At 37.1% G+C, this 12,611-nt stretch overlaps 1 protein-coding gene across 4 annotated transcripts in view; it reads right to left on the bottom strand.

Moving 5' to 3' along the window:
- USP9X (ubiquitin specific peptidase 9 X-linked) overlaps positions 1-12,611 on the bottom strand; it is a 109,271-nt gene that overhangs the window by 85,724 nt on the left and 10,936 nt on the right. The window lies entirely within an intron of this gene.

The raw sequence follows: 12,611 nt of genomic DNA, 5'->3' as shown, positions 1-12,611 counted from the left end.
AACTGCATGCCCACAGAGAACACACTACTGCTTTCATCTTTCTAGAACTGATTAACCACGGAATTTCGAATTCTCATCACCTCTTTAATTCAGACTATTCAATTTCAATTTTTTAGAGTTAAAACTCACCAAGGCAGTTCGGCTCAGCTCAAGAATAGCCTTTACACCTATTTATAATTAATTTGATTATTTATAAACAAATGTAATCTGATGCAGCAACACCTTGGTTTTGAGAATATGGACAGTCCACCAGAAACAATTTAAACTACCTGTGTCCGGCTGAATTCCAGTGGAGACTCTATATTAAATTTTTATATACATCTCACTTCTACTATATTTGATTTTGGATTCAGCACACTAAGCCATGTTAAAAAAAATCTATCACCTTTACCCAAAGCTTTGAATGGATGTTTTGATACAGTGTCAAGATGGAGACAGACGCCTATTATATGTCAAATTAGCTAGTCCATTGATAATCAAGCAATGTATGAGGCTAGGAAGACTGGGTCAAATGAATCCCGCTGACATTTGCTTTTGATTGCCAACTGAGCAAATTCCAATTTGCCATGCTTTTGCCATCTCCTTATGTCACTCTGATTCACCACTAAATTATAAGTCAAGCTTTTGCTTCACCTGACTCCTTGTAATTTTAGTAACACCAGGAAAAGACAACTATCATTTTTTTGCCTCCGCATGCTCCCATTTCGAAGACGCCACCAGCTGCAAGCAGCATTCCAACAGAGCACCAGCAGACTGCGCAGAGGACGCCGGGCACGGCACTGCCCTCCGGGAGAGGCCTCTGCTTCCAGGCTCAAGCATTCAGCACAGCTGCAGATCTGAGCCTCACCTCAGCTTCCACAGCCAGCAACCCCGTGCCTGTGTGGCAGAACAGGTTAATTTTGCTTGGGGAAGAAAGAAATCAAGCATCTTTTCAAAGGGCAGGAAAAAAACATCAGACATAGGCTCCTGGGTAAGTGCTAGATAAGAAGCAAGTATGTACATATTGCTCTGTTACAGGATAACATGTAAGAGCAAATACAAAGGACGGCATTTTAGCACACAATGATCAAGGAACATACATCATTTTCTAATACAGTTGACTTCTAGAACAGCTTTCATCCGAGTTTCTCAACATCATCTCCTCAAAAGTAACTGAAATACCCCAATACATACAGCCTGTCTCCTAAATTAGCTACTTAGAGAGTCTCAGAAAAAAGCAAATGCGAGGTGACAGGTGACAGTAGCAGACCTCAAAATACAATTTATTATTCATGAGCATTACCTAAGCCCTATCTAGGGACACAGACCTATTCTTCCTTTCTTTAAAGCTTTCTGGTTATACACAACTGAGGACATATGCCACAAAAATCTACTTTGCAGTGTGGTAACAACATATGCCAGGATACTAGTCTATTCAACATGTAATAACAGAGCTTTCTAAAAATCATATGACTATGCCAAGAAAAAAAAAAATATTTATAGAATGACGTTCCTATCTTAACGGGATCTCACAGAAAATGTGCTTTTTCATCATAAGTGCTGTACTGCAAAAAAAGCTTAACTGCAGCAATACAAATTTTAGGTTGAAAGGTATCACAGATTTGTTTCATCTAAGATTCTGGGAACTGCCTTCTTAAAATCCTAATAAATACTGACTCATCACAAGGGTTATAACGTGATTCTAGTCTAAAAATTCTACACTTGAATCTAACCTTCTACCCTATTCCTTAATTTCAATCAAAACGCCTTCTCATCTAGAAACACCTCCCCCAAAACTGTAACACTGACCTAATTCAGCAGTTACAATCTATACACATCCCCACACATTTATCATTTTCTTTCTTCTCTGTGCCTGGTGTCTTTCAGGAAGGAGAAAATTATTTATATAACCAGAATAGAAAACTGGTGGTCCCAGCAATTTGCTCATTAACACTGACATGCACTAAAACTGAAATGTATTCAACGATTAATGAAAAACTTGTCATTAAGCTACTATTCAGCAGAGCAAGAAGTGTCTAACTTTCAATCTCTAAAACATACCTGATAAGCAGCAATCAGAGAAAAGGTTATTTCAAATAGTTTCTATTACAAAGACAATTAATTTAGATTCCTTCTCCTAGTAAAGAAGTGAGCGTGCATGGGACTTAGTCACCTGCATCAGGCTCCAACACATTATTTCAAAGCAATAAATTTCTAAGTGATACAGTAAAAGACAAGATTTTCAGTAATTGTTATGAACTAAAACTATTCTCACTGAAAAACAGGTTACTTCAAGTAACCTTTTTTGTTGATCTTTCCACATCATACATGTGAAATTAAGACGCTTGGCAGCTTAAGCTTCTGGAACATGGGGAACATCCATGCAAACGTACAATTCTATTCGCCCTCAATATCATATGACAAAATAAAAAGGGATGTATACTTCAGCTCTTTCAGGATTTTTTTTTTTTTTAAACTTCAAAGCTTAGCATTGAGATTAAGTGTAGCTAAGCTACATCTACTTAATGGTATGTGACTTCACTTCGTACAAGATGCTCCTACACCTACCATTCAACATGAATTTAAGCAAGCACAGAAAGTGAACTTCCAAAAGAAAGCTTATTGTCAGGTCAAGGGCAAAGCAGAGGGACCACAACTCTCAACCCCGTAAATATGGTCTCAAAGGAGTCATCTAAATGCATTCAGATCTTCAAGTACCAGCTACACAGCATTCTATGCTGAAGAGACTGTAGAGGAATGCTGCAGAAAATGCTAGTTTTAAGCACTGATGTTTCCTCCTCCTTGAGCAACAAATATGAATATTATCTGTACTGTATGACTTACAGGTGTGACAGCCTGATGCTACTGTCTTTCGCCCATATTTTAGAGCACCGGGGAACTTATGCAGAGGTCTGGTTGAAAATTTAAAGTTCTGAGGACATTCAAAGATTGAAGCCTTAATGTGAATGAGATTTGGGGAAAAAAAAGTTCAACAACCTCAAAGACATGAAAATGCCATATTTACACCCTGTGTTAAGAGAACTAAAATACGCATGTATGTGGCATAATTCAAGAACAGGGATAGAGAATTCAGTATTTCTCCCATCACTATTAAAAAAAACCCAACAAACAAACAAACAAACAAAACCCAACCCCCAAACCACACAACTAGACATAGAAGGGTTAATGATACAAAGAGCATTTTTTTTTATTTAATATAGCTCTGTTACAGCAAAACCATGTGGATTATTTCATCTTTAAAAAAAAAAAAATTCCAAACAGAAAACTGGACAATGGTACTGTTTTCTCATGTAACCGGACTTGAGACATACTGATTGAAGAGCAGAATCTGACTACATTTAACTGTTTCAGGTGTAACAGGTAGCCTAAGTTTACGGTTCTCAGATTCCCTTTTCAGGTGATTAGAAGTCAAGTCTCTCCTCGGGCTTCTCTGGCTAAAGCTGACCTCCTTCCATCAAAGGTGTTTCAGTCGTGATATAAAATTCTTATTGAAATGCCAAGCGTGGAGCCCAAGAAATTCTAACCAAAGCAAACTGTGTTTAAGCTAAGGCTGAGAAGCCAGTATTTGGCCCTGCACATCAAGGCAACAAAACTGACACATTCAAAACATATTAATTTCTTGTTTGGAATAATTTCCCAAAAGACTTCAATTCAATAATTTCCCAAAAGACTTCAAAAAAACCAAGGAAATCCTTTACACCACTCAAAGGACTACCTTAATTCAAGGCAATAATTGATGAAGGTCAGGCCCTGCAAGGGAACTGGACAGCAGCAACAGGTATCTTTCTCTAAAAGAGATTCACCTGCCAATAATTCTTGGGGCATTTAACGGTTAGATAGTGTACCACTGGTTACTTAAGGTACATGATGCTTTTTCCCCAGATAACGTAACAAGAGGTCAGGTCTTCAGATCATACACTTAGTTCTGGCTACCGAACCTAAATGTCCATTTCAGTTCCTGTTCTGAAGGAGGAGTGTTTTGCTCGTGGGACAGTAAAGAGCGAAGAATGCCAAACATACAGCACCAAGAAAGCAAGCAGTCAATGCCTTAGGTACAAAACCAGCAAGTGTTAGGACAATGAACCGCGTTCCCTTCAGTGAGCTGTGGCCTTGCTGCCATGCGCACGTTTCAGGCTGCTGTCATGGACAGAGCGCTGAGCAAGACTGGGCCTCTCACCCAGTACGGCCATTCCTTCACTCTCAGGAGTCTTCAGTGGGAGTGACACTGGTTCAACTGGTATGAAACTATATCCTTAATGATATTCAATATATCTCAGTGGCAGAAGGAGGAGGGACATAAAATCTACAGCCCCTGCAATTCTATTATTTAAATTCTTGTTTTAAACATTTCCAAGTGATTAAGAAACTACATTTGAGGCACTGGTAAGTAGCTAGGTTATGTGGGGTTTTATGCTGGGAGATGAGAATTTTGGTCACTACAGTAAAATAAACCAGACTTTCCAAGAACAGAATGAAGTTAAGCAAATTAAAAAAGCACCGGTAAATGCATGTACTATAACCTAAGAAAAGCAAACTTGGTAAGTTACTTCTATCTGGAAAATGCTAACATCTATTTTAAAAATTGGTGAAATGTTTAGATCTATGACTATCACTTACTATGCAGCCCTTTTCTTGAATTCACAATGAAAATGCAAAGAAGTGGGCAAGGCTTCCTTTTACCTTGTATTAAAAGAATGAGCTACAACAGGAAACAACCTCAAAACTAAAATCTAAAAAAAATAATCAGATCCAAGAACTTCAGTATGCACATTTGTTTCAGACAAGAGTCAGATTCAAGCTCATGCTGCTAAGCAACACAATGCTATACTTTTTTCCAATTATGCTACAGTTTATTTATGCAGGAGGCTGCCCTTCTGCAACCCAAAAAATGTGTTCTTGGCAAAAAAGCCGATTAGGATTGAGTTGATATTGCGGGTCCAACTGCAACCTCAGCCCTTTAGAGGCAGCAGTAGAACACTATAAGCAAGGACAAATCATGGTTTAATGTTTACATTTAAATAATGTTCTAGATTACAAAGAATACACACATCTGCAGCTAATACTCTATCATCTATAGAGTAATTAATAGTATATCATGTCTACTTATCACTACTTCAAGAAAATAGCACGTCTAAAGTTTGCACCAAAGACTAATTAATGTTCTTGGTTCCTTATTTCTGATTATTAAATCTATAGTTTGGTCATGGCCATATCACATACTTCAAGCTGTTGATCCGGTTCTAAAATGCCTGTAATAGTTACACCTCTCCAAGCTATACAGCAAAGTTCACTGTCCAGAACACTTTAAGAACCCTGTTTGTTCCTTAAAACATTAATCCAAATGCTAGTAATTGCAAAATGTTACGCTATTAGACTTTGTTTTAAGAGATTTAATCTTACTTCATTTAAAAAAGGGATAATTAACTTTTCACGTTAGTTCATACTCAAATTGACTGCTCTGCCTTTGTGCTACAAAGAGAATTATTATTGGATGCTCAAAAGTCAATGGGAAAAATCAAAATACATTCTCAGTATTACAGGTAGCAAAAAAATATAGGCTTAATTTCACTTAAGTAATGAAGGCTTTTCTCAGCAAGACATTAATTTTTACAGCAAAGCACTAGGGAATAGAGGGAATTTAAAAATTTCTGAGCACTGAGGTATCAATGGCTTCCTACTAGTTGCTGAAGCACACTATAAAAGGGGAACTAAGAGCTTTGTGAATGTACAAAATGGGATGTATTACAAAGTCTGAAAGACACAACAGGCCAGACACCTAAGTTTACACAGCAGTACTCATCTCCACATTTTCTCTGCATGAGGATGTGCAGAATACAGCCTGCAATTCTTGCCAATTAATATTGTTCCTAAGAGCAGACAGACGTAAACTGTGTTTCTGTACTGGCACTGAAAGTTTTCCTTTTTATTAGTTATAACAATATCTAGCAGTGGTTCAGAAAATAACTGGAGAGTGACAGCAACAGGTTCAGTTTCCTAGTGGAATGAGTCTTTAAAGACATTTCAGGAGAACACAGAGGTTTGTATACCAATGCAGGTAGAAAACAACACCTCATTTTTCTTGCACTTAAACCAAAGTTAGTTTTGGGTAAACATATTGCAGTATATTAACAAAACAGAATGATGTATCCCAAAATAATTTTTTTTCTTCATGCAATTCATTTGACACATGGTCTCCAAATTTATTCTAACTGATTATCCTTATTTTTCAGCTAATGTGTATTTCCTAGCACACACACAATTATCATTCACAATTAATACATTTAAAACATCCTAGCAACCACCATATAAATCATTAAATAAATGTTAAACATCTCAGCCTCTTCTGTCATGATATTAAGTAGCATTTCTGCTCTGAATCTAAACACAAAAGATGCATCAATGTCATAACAAAAATCTCAGTTTCCAATATTTATAATGTAATATATTAAAACAACTTATGCTAACTATTTTAAAATCAGGAAACCCACATGAGCTGCACTCAAGAGTTCTATGATATGGTCAAGAATCCAAAGAAATCTACAGACATAACTTCTACTAGATCTTGAAAAACAGGATACAGTCCAACATAGCACAGAAAGGAAGGGGAAGAGGAATAGGGGGAATGGAGAGAAGAAATCAGACTACCATCTCTGGGCACAAACCCCTTTAGTGAAACTCATAGTCATTAATGCAACTTCCTACAGTGTAACAAGTAAGATCAATTTAATACTTTTCTTTATCATAAACATGAAAGATGTTAGAAACTACCTGAATTTCTGTACTACATTTTTACATGCTTGTCTGATTAAGTTTACAGTAAACAAAACAGGTTGGGAAGAAAAAATTATCTGTACTGGTTGAAACCAGAATTATTAACACGATTTTAACAAACAGGGACAACATTCCTAGCCAAACCCTTCACATATCAATTCTCAGTCCCATACTATTCAATATTACCAATAACATAGACAAAACTATGACATTATTAATAAATTTTGCACATGGCACACAAACTAATGGGGTGATAACAATGAGAACATGTCACAGAGTAATCTGGATCATCTGGTAAGCTTGGCACAGTAAAATGTGCACTAACATAGGGAAGTGTCAGGTCATTCACCTACGAAAAAAGGACATACAGAAAACTTTGTGTATCTTGGGAAACATGAGTAGAAGCATGATTATTCTAGAAAAGCAACTGCATGTGAACACCACAATTGCATGTTTGTAGCAAGAATACATCTCACAACTGTTGTCTTTTTAACAGGAGCATATAATTTTGGCTGCAGAACTGATAAGAAACTTGTGAATTACAGCCTTTTACATCTAGAAAAAAAATAAGTAGCAACAAACATACCCTCCACACCAATTAGCTGCCACAGCGAGATGAGAGTGCAACATGCCGAATCAAATATCTGAACCCATTACAAGACTGGCCACAGGACAGAACACCAGAGACCATCCACTTCCAAGGCAGCCTAGTTGTTCTGGGGTTTCCAACTGCCATTTATCTTATTACCTTCCAGTAAGGGAATAAAGATGTCCTTTTCAGACTGCTATTTCTAGTCTCCTCAACTTTTGGGCTTGTCAAAGGAGGAAAAGAACTGAGAAGGCAGCAGGCAAGTACTATACGAATTATATTTGTAACTGACATTTTCTTTTCAAAAAAGCAATAATTGCCAATCAATCAAGCACGTAAACAAAATCAGAAAAAGCAGTGAGGACCTGCCTTTTACCTACACCTTTTGAAAAGAGGTACACAATTTTCTACACATGACACAGTATTTCCTCTTCAGTTCTGAAGCCCAAAGTTATAAAGATATTAAGATATTATTTCATGCTAAGAGCTTTTAAGCAGTAGACTTCAAGAACAGAACCAATACATCTAAAATGCGTGTTTTGCAAAATCTTCAGCTAATCATGCAAGAAAACATTTCTTGGCTGTTTGAAATAGCACACAGAGCTAAGAAGACCAGCTGATACCACTACCAACTATCTATAGCTACACTTTCAATTAAAAATAATGTCCATACACAGAAACCATCTTTAAACATAACTATAAAAGCGTAAATGATAAGGAGTAATATATTCAGTAACACTATTTTTCATAGCAAGCAAGAAGGGAAGATGCTGAATGCATTCCCAGAACACGGGGTAACAATGAAGCAGTATTTCCATCCATTGCAATTCTCCCACTGAAAGGGGTTAGGAATTGATCTTCCAACACATGAGGAACTAAGTACCTAAGTGACATTGTTATGGTTTTGTGTTGGAAATTAAAGCAGACAGCAGATACAAAATAGTAGACCAAATACAGAACTAAACGGGGAGGAAGGTCTAGATTTAATAGGTTTGCAACAAAAGCAGTAATAGTAGGGCGTAAAAAAAATTACTACCAGCTATGCACGGGAAAGAATACTGGTAAGTCTTCAGCAATAAAAAACAAAGCCAAAAAACCACTTCAGCAAAAGGCTCTTAAAAAGGAGTTCAATCAGGCCAGAGAAAGAGCAGTAAACACCATTTTTACCAAAGTCTAGTTTTCTTGAAAGCAAGAACTCAGCAAGAAAGTCAATTCACGCAACCCAAGAAGTGTACTAGCTACAAGGCAACGTTAAAACAAAAAAATCAAATCTGATTTTGTTAACATGTAACCTGTTACACAACTCTGCTAACATAAGAAAATGGTCTATTACATTTATGGTTTTGTGTTGAGCAGTACCCATCTTTGAAGTACTAAAGCAAATTAAAACAAGGCCACAAATTTTGTTTGTAAAAAACTGACAGTCTCACTTCTGTTTCATCTTTGTGAGACGAATGTCATCAATACTACACTTTGCAGTACCTTAAGCCTACTTGATTCCATCTGTGTTTGGACATTACATCATTTCACAGGAAAGACTGGGTTTTTTTCGTTTTGTTCAGATTTGCTGCAAGAAGTCTGTAATACTCACATTCGGGCTGACAACAATAAACAAATGTTGATGCATCTACACAGATTTTTCCTCCAAACTGCAAACTCCAGTTTCTTAACCACTTCAGAAGCTCCTTCAATTCCATCTTTAGGAATGGACACTCCTTTCTTTCATCATCAAATCCTTAGACTTTTACCTTCATAAAAGCTTTGGGGTTTGATTCTGATATTGTGAGGGTAGCAGTGAAACCACTAATACATATCCAGAACCTTAGTTCTGCAACTTATGCAGGAATTTTTTATTGTTATTTTAGGTTGCATTAGATTCTACAATTTCTCTGTAAATCAGGTCTTGAGGTTAACTAGAGAAGAACATGAGTTTTGTAAATTCCAAAAAGCAGCCACAAAATATCTCAATTCTTTTGGGGAGTTGGGCTCAAACCCTTAATAATTGTTAAGAACCTTTATCCTCTAGCTCTGCTGACCTTTGAAACTTCCTTGGAAGCTGTGTTCTTTTTTTGCTGCAGGGCTCACAAAGAAATCTCAGATTTTTTTAGCACAATTTTGTAGGCAGGCTTGATGAAGCTAAAACTATCCACCTCCTCCTCCAATGAATAGAATGTTTAAGAACAGAATTATTTTTTTCAGCTGTAAGGGACCTAGAGTCATCCTCTAGTCCAACTGCCTAAGGATTACAGGTAACATTAACTGCAGACAAAAATCTAAAAACTTAATGAAAAAAGTTTAAACAAAACCGCTCCCTTTGAACAACTTCAATTCTTCCTGGGGAACAGAGCGAAAAAGGAAGTAACACTTTAATGTTCCATCCTTGGAAGACCCTGCCGAACCGTACAAATGTCCAAATCATCATTTCTCATGTTCAGTGGCATCCCTAGCCTTGGTTTCCCCCTGAGATACACAAATACGTTGTGGCTTCTGTTATTTCTGATGAGGTTCATACATTGTACCAGGTTACTGGTAGAAGCTGAATGGCTTTCGCTACTGTCATTCTTTCTCAAGTATTTGAAGGGCGGCATAATGGCATCTTCCAGGTTCATTCCACTTGTGGCTTTAAAACATGAAATTATTTATAGTATACTCCACTTAAGGCTTTGCGAAACTCAGCACTATAAATATTTGAAATGTTGTATAAAGCCATTCAGTCAATGAATTATGGATATTACTACAATGTTATTTCTACATTTTACTTGCACGCTATTCTTTGTTAAATCATGCTTATACACAGCACCTGACATATCACTATAGTGTGAAGTACCCAATGCCACTACCACAATTATACTATAAAGCTTCTGTTACAAAAGTGAAGTTTAAAGTTAGCCTGCAAAAATCAGGCTAGCCCCTTCTGACTCCCTTCATGTTTTCTATGGAGAATTTAAGGGCTTCTTTAAACTATGTTAAACGTTACACTGAAGAAAATTATTATTTCATTAACTAATTAACTAATAATAATAATTATTATTAGTCTATACTCCTAATATTCTGTGACATTATCAACACATTACAGAAATTTTCCCTCAAAGTATAAAATTAACACAACTTACTGCTTGGTTAACTGCAAAAATTAAAGCATGGTACAACATCTAAAACAGATATTAAGTTGGAAGCATTTTACATCCTTGAATCATGACAAAATTAACTTTGTGAAATATCTAGGTATTTTGAAATGCTTTAAATTCAAACAATCTAAGTATTCCCATTACTGTACTAGCTTTAATCCCCCCCCCTTTTTTTAAATTCTGCTTTTCACGTAATGTTTGATCAGAAAGTATAAACTAAGCACAGGAACTCAAACACTACCATCATCATCATCAAGCATAATTTAAAATGTCTCAAATACAAAAGAAAGTGATATCAGCATTAAAATTCATGTTTCAATAAGCTTCTTCGTAACTGCTTAAAAAACTTAGCCAAAACTTCCAACTAGTTTTCAATGTACCAACTGCCTGACTCAGCTTGGAGATTTTTGTACAGTTCCATGCTAGCTACCTGCAAGTAAACATTTTGCCATTTCCTGTTGCCTTACAACCATTTCAGTCAGAAGATACTTGCTCTGAAAAAATCAAGCTTGCACAAGCTCACTAGAGCTGTTATAAGCTGATAGCTAATTCTTTTAAAGACTGTCTGCCTTAAACGTGCTCCATTCCAAATAAACTCATACAAGCCATCTGCCCAAGCAGACTGCATGCTCAAAAAATCACCGAAAACGATCTCTCTGCTCCAGAGAACGTGTATAACAACTCCCCTTAAAAATCCTGGCCTCTCTGCAGGGAAATAAGAAGTGGCAACAAGAACAGCAGTTTTGTCTTCTGTCTTAATGCTCCTTCTGCCAACACAACGAAGGCTGTAGTTTGATATAAATGCAAGAAGGTAAACAGCAGAGGAAGTTGGATAGGAACAAGCAAGGAAGCCCCTAGAAGGTGTATTAACAACAAAGCAGGGCTGGAAACAGCAGAATTATTTCCACTACACCCACTCCCCCCCAGAACCAAAAAGTGACTCCACTGTCCCAGAAACTTAATATTCTTTTATCTATAAAACCTATCAAAAAGCATGTCATAACGTTCTTTATTGAGAAATGCAGGAGATAATGATCAACTACTACCACATCCTAAGGACTGAGGATGTGTTTAAAAACTCGTTACAGCTCTGCCTGAAAACCAAAAAGTCATTCAAAAAAAAAAAAAAACCACAACCCACCCCACCCCCAAAAAAATACAAAACATACATTACTACTAATCTCCCTGCACTGAAAATGGTTAATTGCTAAATCCCATAACACCCCTTGCTAAAGAGCACCTCCCTTCGGTACACAGAATAGACTACAAAGATACCAGTTTTCAGCTGAATCCACCAACAGTCCAAGAAAGACAAGAGGAATACCGTAACTGTTCTTCTGGGAGACAGTGCTTAAACTAGCACAAAGTGACAGCGACAGAATTCTCATAAGGTAGTTTTGCCACCACAGCCTGTACGTGGATCTTTTCTGCTTCCATCATTGGAATCTCAGTGAGAAACAGCAATCTTATTCCCCAGTAAGAGTATTACATCCTGATAAATTTTAGAACAGAAGTTTCATTGTATTTCTGCCTGTGGACAAGCCTTAGCTGAAGGTACAGCTTCACAGTCTGTTTGAAACCAGGTAAGTCTCCACTGTCACAAGAAGAGAAGGAGGGTGATCTTGCTCACTTTCATCCTAACCACCTTCTCACCACTAGTATTAGCCCTTGCATCACTACGTAGTCAGCCAGATCAAGAAGCCAATCTGGCTGAAAGGTAACTGGGGGAAAGGAATGAAAATCATTTTAGTTTTCAGCTGCATCTCACGCCAGATGAACACTAACAATGGCATGAGAAGCAGGAAGAATACATAACCACGGATAGAACCAACTCTTTTAGCATCAGTGCAAATCTACCATGAAATACATGCTGAAAGAGGAGGAAAAAGGAAGGAAACAGAATATGGATAATTATAGTTAGCACATATTTAGCTGTGATAGCAACCAAGGTTCACATACATTAGAGCAGAGATGAGTCTTGACAACACCGAAGTGTCATAAAGATCAAAATTTTTCTCAAGCATAATGGATATCGCAGGAAAATGCACACAGAGAAAGCTGTTCAGTATATGATAAATGCCAGGAATGTCAGTTCATGAACAGCACAAGTTCAGTCACGAAAG

Source organism: Platalea leucorodia (assembly GCF_965183815.1).
Source record: "Platalea leucorodia genome assembly, chromosome: 2".
NCBI classification, from domain to species: Eukaryota; Metazoa; Chordata; class Aves; order Pelecaniformes; family Threskiornithidae; genus Platalea; species Platalea leucorodia.
This window is presented reverse-complemented; position numbering and strand designations above follow the sequence as displayed.